Source organism: Cetorhinus maximus, chromosome 5 (assembly GCF_964194155.1).
Source record: "Cetorhinus maximus chromosome 5, sCetMax3.hap1.1, whole genome shotgun sequence".
Classification (NCBI taxonomy): Eukaryota; Metazoa; Chordata; class Chondrichthyes; order Lamniformes; family Cetorhinidae; genus Cetorhinus; species Cetorhinus maximus.
The window spans coordinates 101,124,342-101,136,118 of NC_135883.1; the positions used below are offsets into that span (position 1 = coordinate 101,124,342).

At 46.7% G+C, this 11,777-nt stretch overlaps 1 pseudogene; it reads left to right on the top strand.

Annotated features, from left to right (window-relative positions):
• Nucleotides 1-9,792: 9,792 nt before the first annotated feature.
• Nucleotides 9,793-10,064, top strand: LOC144680329 (cytochrome c oxidase subunit 7B, mitochondrial pseudogene; annotated as a pseudogene).
• The last annotated feature ends 1,713 nt before the right edge of the window (nt 10,065-11,777 follow it).

The window sequence follows — 11,777 nt, forward strand, 5'->3', positions numbered from 1 at the left end:
CCCGTCGACCGCAATGGCATGTTTCCGTGGCATATCGTCCCATTTCTGGCGCTTTAATTACGCAACCACAGGAAACGCCCCGTCTCGCTGGCAGGCAGGCTCCGATTTTCCTGCCACACTGTTACCTCACAGCTTCCTTAGGCAGGTCATCATATTTAAATTGCACTTCTCGATGCTTACAGCCCAGGACTGCTCTGGTGCAGACATGGTCCCAAAAGCCAAAAGAGCGCAGCCCCCTGATTCAGTGACACTTCCCTGGGACGCCTGTGGACGCCATGGTGGCGTGCTGTGATGTCCTCTACCCCCCCAACTCTGGCCGCAGGAGGCCCATCAGTCTCATCACTCCGGTTTGGGAGGTGGTGGCAGAGGTGGTCAGTGCCAATGCTGCATACAAGAGGTCGGCCATCCAGTGCAGAAAACAGATGAATGATCTCATCCGTGCCGCCAGGATAAGGCAACCATCTCATCACTCTAAACTCACACACTCACAAGGCCATCACACATTCACTGGCATCTCATTCACTGCCAGATCAAGGGACATCATCACTCATCCTCTCTCACACATCCTCACATCTCCATCTGGCCTCATCTCCTCTGGAGACTGCCTCCTCAGCCCTCACCATCTTGAGGCCACTTGCACAGATCAACATGTGTCCCACACACACCCTGGGATACCCCCCTTACTCAGTACAGCTCTTGTCCTGCAGCCTCTTCACTTGCCTGAGGCCTCTTCTCCCCCTTCCCCAAGCAAACCCTAGTCCTGCAGCTGCTGAAAAGCCAGCCCCACCTTATGGCTGGTCTGGTGGGAAGAGAACTGCCCGTGAGCCTCCCTAAAAGTGATGTGGTGTTGCCTGTGAAGCCTGGCGCTGATGACTGTGAGTGCTGCCTGAGGCAAGGTAGGAAAACAAACCCCGAAGTCCCGAGCGAAGTGTAGCTCACCAGGTGCACGTCGCTTATGTACAGTTGTGAAACATGTCAGTGTACCCGGATGATCCAGCGTGCAGTGTTGATTCCAGTCAGCAGGGCTTATAATGAGATGCTAAAGTATTGAAAGTAGGTTCCCGATGTGCAGTGGCAAGAAACGCGGCTCGCCATTGACTGGTGGAGTGGATGATTGCAAACTGGTTTCACGACAACATGAAACTAATTTTTGGCCTTCTCACCATATTGTCCACCCCCACCCGCCATGACACCTGATGCCAATGGGCCGGAAAACTCCGGTCGATGTGTTGGTGTTTTCAGCCAATCTTGTTCAGTGGATTTTATTCCCCAGGTCCCCACTACTTGATTCTGTAGGTGCACAAGAGCCCAAAGTGCAACCTCAACCGAGTACCTCACAGCTCTCTGCGTCACCCACTCGTATCACTTTAGCAAGCACTAGCACAGGTACATCTCAAACCATTGTTATATCATGTCGAAAGGTGCAGGAGAGAGCTCTTGGTAAAGCACAGCATGTTGTGCATTGGAAGCTTTGGTCATTTAAAGAAGCATCTGTCCTATTAGAAGCTGCTGGCAATGTCAGGCCTGCTGCGTTCAGGATAAGCAGCTTCTATATATGGCCTACCCAGCAATCCTTAAAAGCTGCCCAAGGTCAGTTTTAAAGAAAATATTTATCTGATTGTGGAGCTGGAAGAAAACCTCCTGCTCTTCCCAGCTGCAGAGCATTCACAGGCTATTAGTCCTTGCTCAACCCCCTCTCAACCAATTTTCTCCCTCCACCCCCTCCTCCAAACGTCTATCATCTTGTCCCAGGAATTACCTCAGGGTCACATTCAGCCCATCTTCACCCTTATGAAATTGGCAATACGCTCACGGTTCAGTCTCAGTCCTCTGACTCATGGTACACTCTCAGCTTGCCACCTATTTGAGACCAGAAAATGAGCTAAAATCAATTTCTAACAACCTTGCACTTTACACAAATACAAATTTACAAGTACGTATAATTTATTTACTGTCGTCATTTCCACTTGACAAGGAGTGGTGTCCTATCTAACCAAGGTGCTGGGATTGCAATAAGTGTAAAAAGAAAAGAGAGGAACCTTTAAAATTACAACAGCTGAACGTCAAACTATTCTCTATTACTCCTAAATCAGAAAAGCAAGGGATCAGCTACTTGACAGTTTTTATTTTGACAATGAGCCTCCCTATTTCTTATATCTTTAGAAGGTCTTTCTTAACTATTCCTATTTTTGTATTTCCCATGTCCCTCATTCTGCCTATTGGCTCTAAAACCAGTTGTCCTTCTGGGGTTGGGAAACGGATGTCGGGATTGTTCTTTGGTCGCAAAGTTGGCTCCCGAGTGATTCGGTCACAGGCCTGATTTTCACGAGGGGCGGCCTGTTAATTGGCTGGAGGGCGGGTTGGGCAGCAAATTAGCAGTCAAGGGAAGTGGCACTGAAGAGGTGCAGACACAATACGGCAGCCATTACTTCTGCTAATTCAATTGCAACATCAGTCATAGAGCAGGAAAGGCAGAGGGCTGGAACCTGTGGCAGGGCTGCCCCTCACTTTGCCGACCTGGAGGTCCTCTTCTGCCCCCCACAATGTCAGGAAGGTGACAAATATCTGCACTGCAGAGCACCTAGTCAGTACTCTCCTTGCAACCTGTGCACACTCAATGGCACCTGTGTGCTAACTTCTGAGTGCTCCTCTCAGCCGTTCTCTCTTTTATGTGCCCATCTAATTCCCTCAGGTGGCCATGACTGGCTCCTCACTGTGATGCCACCTCCATGCACCTAGTCTGCCCTGACCCAACATGTCCCCCACCAAAATCTTAAACTGGCCCTCTACGAGCCCTCAATGAGTTTTTTAACTACCTTAACTGACTTTATTTATGAATTGGGTGGGTTCTTGGGACCAGCCTCCTAACCCCTGCCTCCAACCCCATCCAATCCTAATGAAACTCACTGGTGGCAAGAATGGTGGTAGGAAACCTGACACACCAGCTGATGCTGCTAAGTTCAACTGCCTGCCTGCCTCCATTCCCAGTCCTGGCAGGGCCTAAAAATCCAGGCCCAGGATACTGTCTGTTTAACTTTCCTTCTGTCTATGAGGAAGCTCCTGATGTACAATTAGAGCTCACACCTCAGACTGAGAAGTTGCAGCATGGAGTATTGTGAGCAAGGACTTCATTCCATCCACTCTATGGCTCCAGAATGCAGCTTTGAAAGATAACGTAATCATTAAAACCCACTTTGTCACTTGACATAGTTTATGACTCAAGGAGCACCTGTTTAAGTAATCAACATTCTGCTTCCTTTTTAATGCAAAAGCAATATGTTCTGGTTAATAAGAAGGTCAGGCAGGTGGCATGACATGCAAATGATACCAAAAATGACTTAACAGAAATAGCTCATAGACCTAAAAAGGAAAACAGGTTTATAAACAAATACCATACCACTGTAATCTCATGTGCTTCAATTTCAGTCACATTTTCACAGAAATAATAATGTCTGAAATGTGTTGAAATGAAATGCGTCCTTCGGTTTAATAACTATTGTTAGTGTGGCAAGAATATAAAACATGAACCCTTGTAGGACTGGTCCTAAATCCATCCAACGAAAACCTAAAAACAAATGGTAACACATTCAAAGTACATTGTAAAGAACTTTGCACTAAATGTATATTAAAATTGATCGGAAACTAAAAATATTTAATAAGTAATGAACGAATTGTGATCTTCAGGGTTATAACTGAGGTTGGTTTAGGATTACCAGCTATTTTATTGATTCTTTTAACAAATGTTAATTATTTACTGACAAATCAGTTATCGAACCAATTTCAAATAAAAAATACATTAAAAAATGACAATTACTTCTACATTTCCCTTCTGGCCTCAATTTTAAGGCTGGCGGGAGAATTTCAGGGGTTGTGGGGGGGATGTCTGGCAAGTCACCCTGCTCAGGTGTCACCCTTTCCGGGTTGGGCACCCCCCTTCAAGATGTGCCCCCCCCATCCCGCAACAAGGGTGTAGGGTGCTCCCTACATGCATCCCCCCCCATCTCCCCCACCCCCGGCCTCTCCATCACGAACCTGCCCCTCTTTCATCACCTCCCCACCCCGTCATGAGATCACCTGTAATTACCGGGTCCAGGCTTCAGGACTTTGGATCTGGGGACTCCTTGTAGTCCCAGTCCTGGCCACTGCTGCTGGGACTACAGAGCTGCCGCCATTCAAATTGGCCAGCAGCTCTCTGAGGTGATACTTCCTCTTGAGTTTTTTAAAATTAATTCATGGGATGTGGGCTTCGTTGTCTGGGCCAGCATTTATTGTCCATCCCTAGTTGCCCTTGAGAAGGTGGTGGTGAGCTACCTTCTTGAACCACTGCAGTCCCTGTGGTGTAGGTGCACCCACAGTGCTGTTAGGAAGGGAGTTCCAGGATTTTATCTCAGCGACAGTGAAGGAACGGCGGTATATTTCCAAGTCAAGATGGTGAGTGACTTAGAGGGGAACTTCCAAGTGATGGTGTTCCCATCTATCTGCTGCCCTTGTCCTTCTAGGTGGTAGTGGTCGTGGGTTTGGAAGGTGCTTCTGAGGAGCCTTGGTGAATTCCTGCAGTGCATCTTGCAGACGGTACACACTGCTGCTACTGTGCGTCAGTGGTGGAGTGAATGAATGTTTGTGGATGTGGTGCCTATCAAGTGGGATGCTTTGTCCTGGACGGTGTCCAGCTTCTTCAGTGTTGTAAGAGCTGCACTCATCCAGGCAAGTGGGGAGTATTCCATCACATTCCTGACTTGCGTCTTGTAGATAACGGACAGGCTTTGACGAGTCAGGAAGTGGGTTACTTGTCACACGATTCCTAGCTTCTGACCTGCTCTTTTAGCTACAGTATTTATATGGCTAGTCCAGTTCAGTTTCTGGTCAATGGTAACCCCCAGGATGTTGATAGTGGGGGATTCAGTGATGGTAATGCCATTGAACATCAAGAGGCAATGGTTGGATTCTCTCTTGTTGGAGATGGTCATTGCCTGATACTTGTGTGGTGTGAATGTTACTTGCCACTTGTCAGCCCAAGCCTGATATTGTCCAGGTCTTGCTGTATTTGGGCATGGACTGCTTCAGTATCTGAGGAGTCGCGAATGGTGCTGAACATTGTGCAATCATCAGCGAACACCCCCACTTCTGACCTTATGATGGATGGGGGGTGGCAGTCCTTTCTCCTGCTAATTAACACTGCTTAAACAGCTATGGGGCAGCTGGTATCAGCGGGGTGTGTTCCCCGCTAACTCTTCAGGTGACGGGGCAAGAAACCCTGCCATCCAATAATTCCTGAGGGTCATTCAGCCCATCGAGTCCATGATGGCTCTCTGTAGAGCAATCCAGTCAATCCTGTTCCCGCACTCTATCCACATAGCCTTGCAAGTTTATTTCCTTCAAGCACCTACCCAATTTCCTTTTGAAATCATTGATGGTCTCTGCTTCCACCATCCTCCTCAGCAGGGAATTCCAGGTCATTACCACTCACTGGGTTTAAAAAAAATCCCTCCCATCTCTCCTGTCTCTTGCCCAAAACCTTCAATCTGGGTCCCCTTGTCCTTGTACCAACAGCGAATGAAAACAGCTTTTCTTTGTCTAATTTATCTAAACCTGTCATTTTCTCAAATGAATTAAAAGTAATCAATAATTATTAATTATCTACTATTCTAAATACAAATCTGCTTAGATAGAAAAGGTCCAGATATTACAAAGTGTAATTATTAAACATCTTGAATTTTAACTTGGGTGGACATGATTATTATATAGCCTAGGGTCATGGAGAGGTAAAACAAATAAGATTGGATACCTAAAAGTAGTAACCTTCCTTCCTACCTGGTGACAGTTATTGTAGCCACTACGCTCAGCTATCCAGCAGATATAGGCAGGGAAAGGCTGAGAGGAATGAAGCTCACCAGGATAAGCCCGTTCTAAGTTGTTAGGAACTGGTGTAATCTTGCCAGAATGGTCGGGTAGGAATTTCTCTTGGGCAGTTGGGGACAGAAGGCAGTATGGCAGCAGATGTCCATTATATGCCTCATCCGTTTTTAGAAAAAGTAGATGAGTAATAATTTTTTGATTGTAATATGTAGAAACCCTATACAATGCCCCCCCAAGTCTTTTTTCAAATTTTCATTCACGCTTCTGCTTAGTTTTTCCTTTTTGTTTCAGCTCGATCCAATGGTAAAACAATTTCCTCCATATCAGAGGTTTTGAGCTCAAACCCCACATCACTGCTTGAACATAAGCTGGAGACTTTTGGTGCAAAATTTGGATACATGGCAGCCATTTTTTGGGCTCTGCAAATGCTCAAAATGATTTCTGCACGTGCCTGTGTACACTTTGGGAAGGTCGTGCCTGACTAACACAATTGAATTTTTTGAGGATGTAACAAGGAGAGTCGATGAGGCTAGTGCATTTGATGTAGTCTACATGGATTTCAACAAGTCTTTTGGTAAGGGCCCGCATGGCAGACTGGTAATGAAAGTAAAAGCCGATGGGATCTAAGGCAAAGTGGCAAGTTGGATTCAAAATTGGCTCATGAGGCAGGAAGCAAAGGATAATAGTCAATGGATGTTTTTGTCATTGTTAAGGCTGTTTCTAGTGGGGTTCCACAGAGTTCAGTACTAGGTCCCTTCCTCTTTGTGGAACATACATTTGGTTTGGACTTAAATGTAGGGGGGCATGATTAAGATTGCAGATACAAAAATTGGCTGTGTAGTTGGCAATAAAGAATAGAGCAGTAGACTACAGCAAGATAGCAAAGGACTTGTCAGCTGGGCAGAACAGTGGCAAATGGAGTTCAGTCAAGAGAAATATGAGGCAATGCATTTGGGAAGGCTAACAAGGCAAGGGAATGCACAATGAATGGTAGCATACTGAGAAGCTCAGAGGAACAGAGGGACCTTGGAATGTATGTCCACAAATCCCTGAAGTTACTTGGACAGGTAGATAAGGTGGTCAAGAAGGGTACAGGTACCTGTCTTCATTTGCTGAGGCATAGAATATAAGAGCCGTGAAGTTGTGCTGGAATCATATAAAACACTAGCAAGGCCACTGATGGAGTACTGCATACAGTGCTGGTCATCGCACTATAGGAAAGATGTGATTGCACTAGGGATGGTACAGAGAAGATTTATGAGAATGTTGCCTGTACTGGAGGATTTTAGTAATCAGGAAAGATTGGTTGGGCTTGGATTGTTTTCTCTGGAACAGAGGAGGTTGAAGGGAGACCTAACTGAAGTATATAAAATTATGAGGGGTTTAGATGGAGTCAATAGAAAGGCCCTATTTCCCTTTGGTTGAGGGGCCCATAACCAAGGACATTGATTTAGGGTAAGAGATAGGAGGTTTTGAGGTGATTCCAGGGGGAGTTTGTTTTCACCCAGAGCATGGTGGGGATCTGGAACTCTCTGTCTGAAAGGCAGAAAGACTCATTATATTTAAAAAGTACTTGGATGTGCACATGAAGTGCCAGTAGCCTTTGAAGATATGAACCAAAGCTGGAAAGTGAGATCAAGCTGGATGGCTAATTGTTGGCAGGCAAAGAAAACAATGGGCCAAATGGCCTTCTTCTGTGCTGTAAATTTCTGTGAATCGTGCCAGAAATCACACAATCTGGGTTGACTCTCAAGTGCAGTAGCGAGGCTGTGTTGCACTGTTGGAGGTGCCACCTTTCAGGTGAGACATCAAACCAAGGTCCCTCCTGCTTACTCAGATGTAAAAGATCCCATGGTACAAGTCACAGAAGACTAGTGACTTCTCCTGGTGTCCTAGCCAACATTCTTCCCTGACCCAACACTTGCAAAATATTTTGTTTGTGGAACTTCTTTTTAATTAATTCACAGGATGTGGGCATCACTGGCAAGGCCAACATTTATTGTCTATACCTATACAGCTGATTGGCTTGTTAGGTCATGTCAGGAAACAGTTAAGACTAAACCACATTGCTGTGATTTCCTTCCCTAAAGGATATTAATGAACAAATTTACAACAATCTGGAAGTTTATAGTTACTATTCCTGATGCTAACTTTTGATTCCAGATTTATTTAAGAATTGAATTTAAATTCCTCGGCTGCCATGGTGAGATTGAACTCATATCCCTGGGTCATTAGTACAGACTTCTGGATTACTAGTCCTGTAAAATAACCACTATACCATCATATTCATTGTGTGTATATTAGCTGGATTGTACACCTAACAACAGTGAATATACTTCAAAAGTAAATTAATTGGTAAGAAAGTGGATGTACGAACATATGAAATAATGGCCTGAATTTTCCCGTCAGCAATTTGGGGGTGGGGCCCGCTCGCCGACGGGAAAATGACGCGGGATGATGTTGGGAGGAACCCCCGAGGTCATCCCGGTCCCTTTAAATCTTTAGGAAGGCGGGCGGACAGCGAAATCAACTGTCCGCCCGCCAACCTGTCAATGGCCAATTGAGGCCATTGACAGGGTAATTAAGATAATTAAAGACCCTGCCCGACCAACCTTAAGGCTGGCGGGCAGGCCTGGAGCCTCAGCGGGCTTCTGATAATACATGAAACCTCATCCACTGGCGGGATGAGGTTTCATGTCCGTTTTTAAAAACTTTAATAAATTTTATGTGATATTTATTAACATGTCCCATTTCGTGTGACAGTGTCGCATGAGGGGGACATGTTAATAATTTTTTTATTTTTCTATTTTTTAACTTTGTAACACTTTCACTGATCTCCCTAAGACAGCACTTACTCTCAGGGAGCAGTGCGCGAAAGACCACACTTTGACAGATGGGGAATCCCTCCCCCCCACCCCCCGCACAGGAAGCGCATAGTGCTTCCCATCGGGCAGCCCACTGGGCGGGCCTTAATTGGCCCGTCCACTTAAAATGGCAGCGGGGCCTGCTTTGGTGGCGGAGTTCAGCTGCCCGCCCACCGCCGAGCCGGTGGGGCCCGTATGCCATCCGAGGGCAAAATTCTGCCCTATGTGTAGGAAAAGCCCAGCTGGTCCATCAAGCCTGCCCTTCACCAAGATGGCTGGAGCATCATGATAAAACATGTCCCTTCCCTGCGTAGCCATCTAATCTCCTGGGACAGGCAAATAGCCAGAGGGAAAAACTCACATCTGATAAAGGAAAAAATACCATGGAAACTTCTTCAGGCAATCAAAACCAGTTCAGGAGATCACGTGGATCGAGGTTATTTATAAAGCTACTTATCTCTACATGATGTGATCTCTGCCCTAATCAAGTTCTAGTCACCTCCTTCTTGTAGGCAGAGAATCATCACCACCCCCTCCGATATCAGCCGGCAATACATTCCAGAGACTCTCAATTCTCTGGGAAAAGAATGGCCCAACACCCAGTCTATTTTTACTCTTACATAGTTTAAACTCGTGCCTCTGGTTCTTTCCAGCCTTTCAACCTGGAATAATCTATCAATAGGGACACCAGTCATCCTTTTAATTGTTTCATAGACCTCAATCAGGTCACCTCAGGTCTACAGTGCTTAAAATTGTCTGAGAACCTTGAGTCTGAGTACCTAAGCTATTGATTGCCACAATGCTTAGGAATTTGGTCACCTGGGCAAGGGCACTTTGGGGGGAGATTTATAACACTCCCCAAGCCAGCATATTTGCAAGAGTTGCAGTGAGACATGTAAAATAGAACTGGGCTACTACCCCACTACCTTCCCGCCCACTCCTGAGTTGTCTCCCATAATACAGTGTGCAGGTAAGACGTCAGCAGCCCACAGGACCTTAGGCCTATTGAGGCCCTTAATAGCTCAATTAATGGTCACTTAAGGGCCTGTTTCTGCCTCTGCCACATTTTTGTTTTCCTGAAGGGTTAATGGGCGCACGGTGGAGATGGTGCCTTTGACCAAGAGCCTGCTTCCCCTGTCCGGTCGGAGCATTCGTCAAATTGTATCAAGACAAGCTCACCACAAAACTGGTCCTGACTTTCATGACAAGTATGGAAATGCTATCCTTTTTGGAGGAGTAGCATTCTGTGTTACAGCCTGGAGTTATGTTGCAATGCAGACTGGGCTCACAAGGAATGTGTTTCCTATTGGCAAGATCGCCCCTCAAAATTGGAGGAAAGACTAGAGGAATGGATCAAGTGTTTGCAAGAAATTAAGTACAGATAGGCCGGATTGCAAATTTGCTTCTAGGCTCATGGTTTCTACTGTATTGGTTACCTCTGTATATTGGGTCTCATAGTAAATCAATAAATGATAAAAACTTTAAAAAAATACGCGTGACTGGGGAAGACAGGACAAAGAAGGCCAGCTCACTCTTTCACAACCTCAGGCAGGAAGGAAGGAGGGTACCTCCTTTGGGGGAGTGCCCTGTGCCCATCGGGAGCAACTCCCCAACATGGTACCCCCTTTTTTTGTGCCTCCAACCTGGCCTCCAGAATTCTTTCCCACCACCCTCTCCCCACCCCTCCCCTCCGTGGTTCCCAATCCCACCTTGACCAAAAGCCCCGGACTCACCTGCAAATCCAGTATCCGTGGATCTTCTCCTTGGGGCTGCTTGTAGTCTCAGCAGCGGCCACTGTTGAGTTCTGGTGCTGCTGGAACTACTCAGCTATCAGCCAGTCAAACTGGCCAGCAGCTCTCAAGGGCGGGACTTCTTTTCCCTGTGGGTGGAGGCAAGGGTTTGTCCGATGCTAAGTTTAGGGCTTCCCGTTGGGGAGGAATGCTCAAGACAGGAGGGAGGGCCTCAAAAAATATGCTGACTAGATCGATCCCTGCAATTTAAACAGATAACCTCAGGCAGACATGATGATGGGGCATGTCCACCCAGCACTTCTGATAGCAATTTAATATCTGCGGAGGAACTGACGGAGGGTGGCCCAGGGCCATGCAGAGCAGCTGCTAGAACATTAACAAGGAGAGGATCAAGCAGTGCAGGATGCTGGCAACCAGGAGCCAGTGCGATGGCAAGCATTGGTGCATAATCTAATTTAACACAAGTGGTGCAGCAACTTGCAGATGTCTAAGAGGCAATGCCAGAGGTGGCTTAGGATGTGACGGGATGTGGCAACTTACATATGGCAGCTGCTCTATGAGGCCGGGGAGGCAATCAGTGTCGAGAGCATTAGAAGTGACAGAGGCATTGAACTTCTTCGCCAGCAGCTCTTTCCAGGGCTCCACTGGAGAATGCAGAATATTTGAGTCTGCCACGCACAAATGCATCTGGAAGGTGACAGGTGCCCTCTTCAGAAGAGCAAATGATTTGTAAAATTCAGTACGGACTCCCAGAGCCAGGCAGCCAGAGCAATGGGATATGCTGCTATTGCAGGATACCCACAAGTGCAAGGGGCGGTTGACTGCACACATGTGGTGCTGAGAGCTCCTTGGGATCAGCCCGCTGCATTCATTAACAGAAAGGGGTTTCACTCTATGAATGTGCAGCTGGTATGTGATCACAGAACACAAATTCTTCAGGTGTATGAGCGCTACCCTGGGAGCTCTCGTGATGCCTGCACCATGAACAATGTGCAGGTGCCACAACAGTTTGCTCCACCTCATCGACTGCAGGGCTGACTCCTTGGTGAAGAGTGCCTAGCTGATGACACCAATGTGCAACCCACAAAGTGTCACCGAGGAAATGTACAGTGCTGCCCATACCTCAACAAGGGCAACAATAGAGCAGATGATAGGACTGCTAAAAATGAGGTTCCACTGCTTGGACTGTTGAGGCAGAGTGCTTCAGTACTCGCCAGAGTGTCCTGAATCATTGTGGTCTATTGCACCCTGCACAATTTTACTCAGCAAAGGGGGGATGTTTTTGCAGAGAGGGAGATGGAGGAGT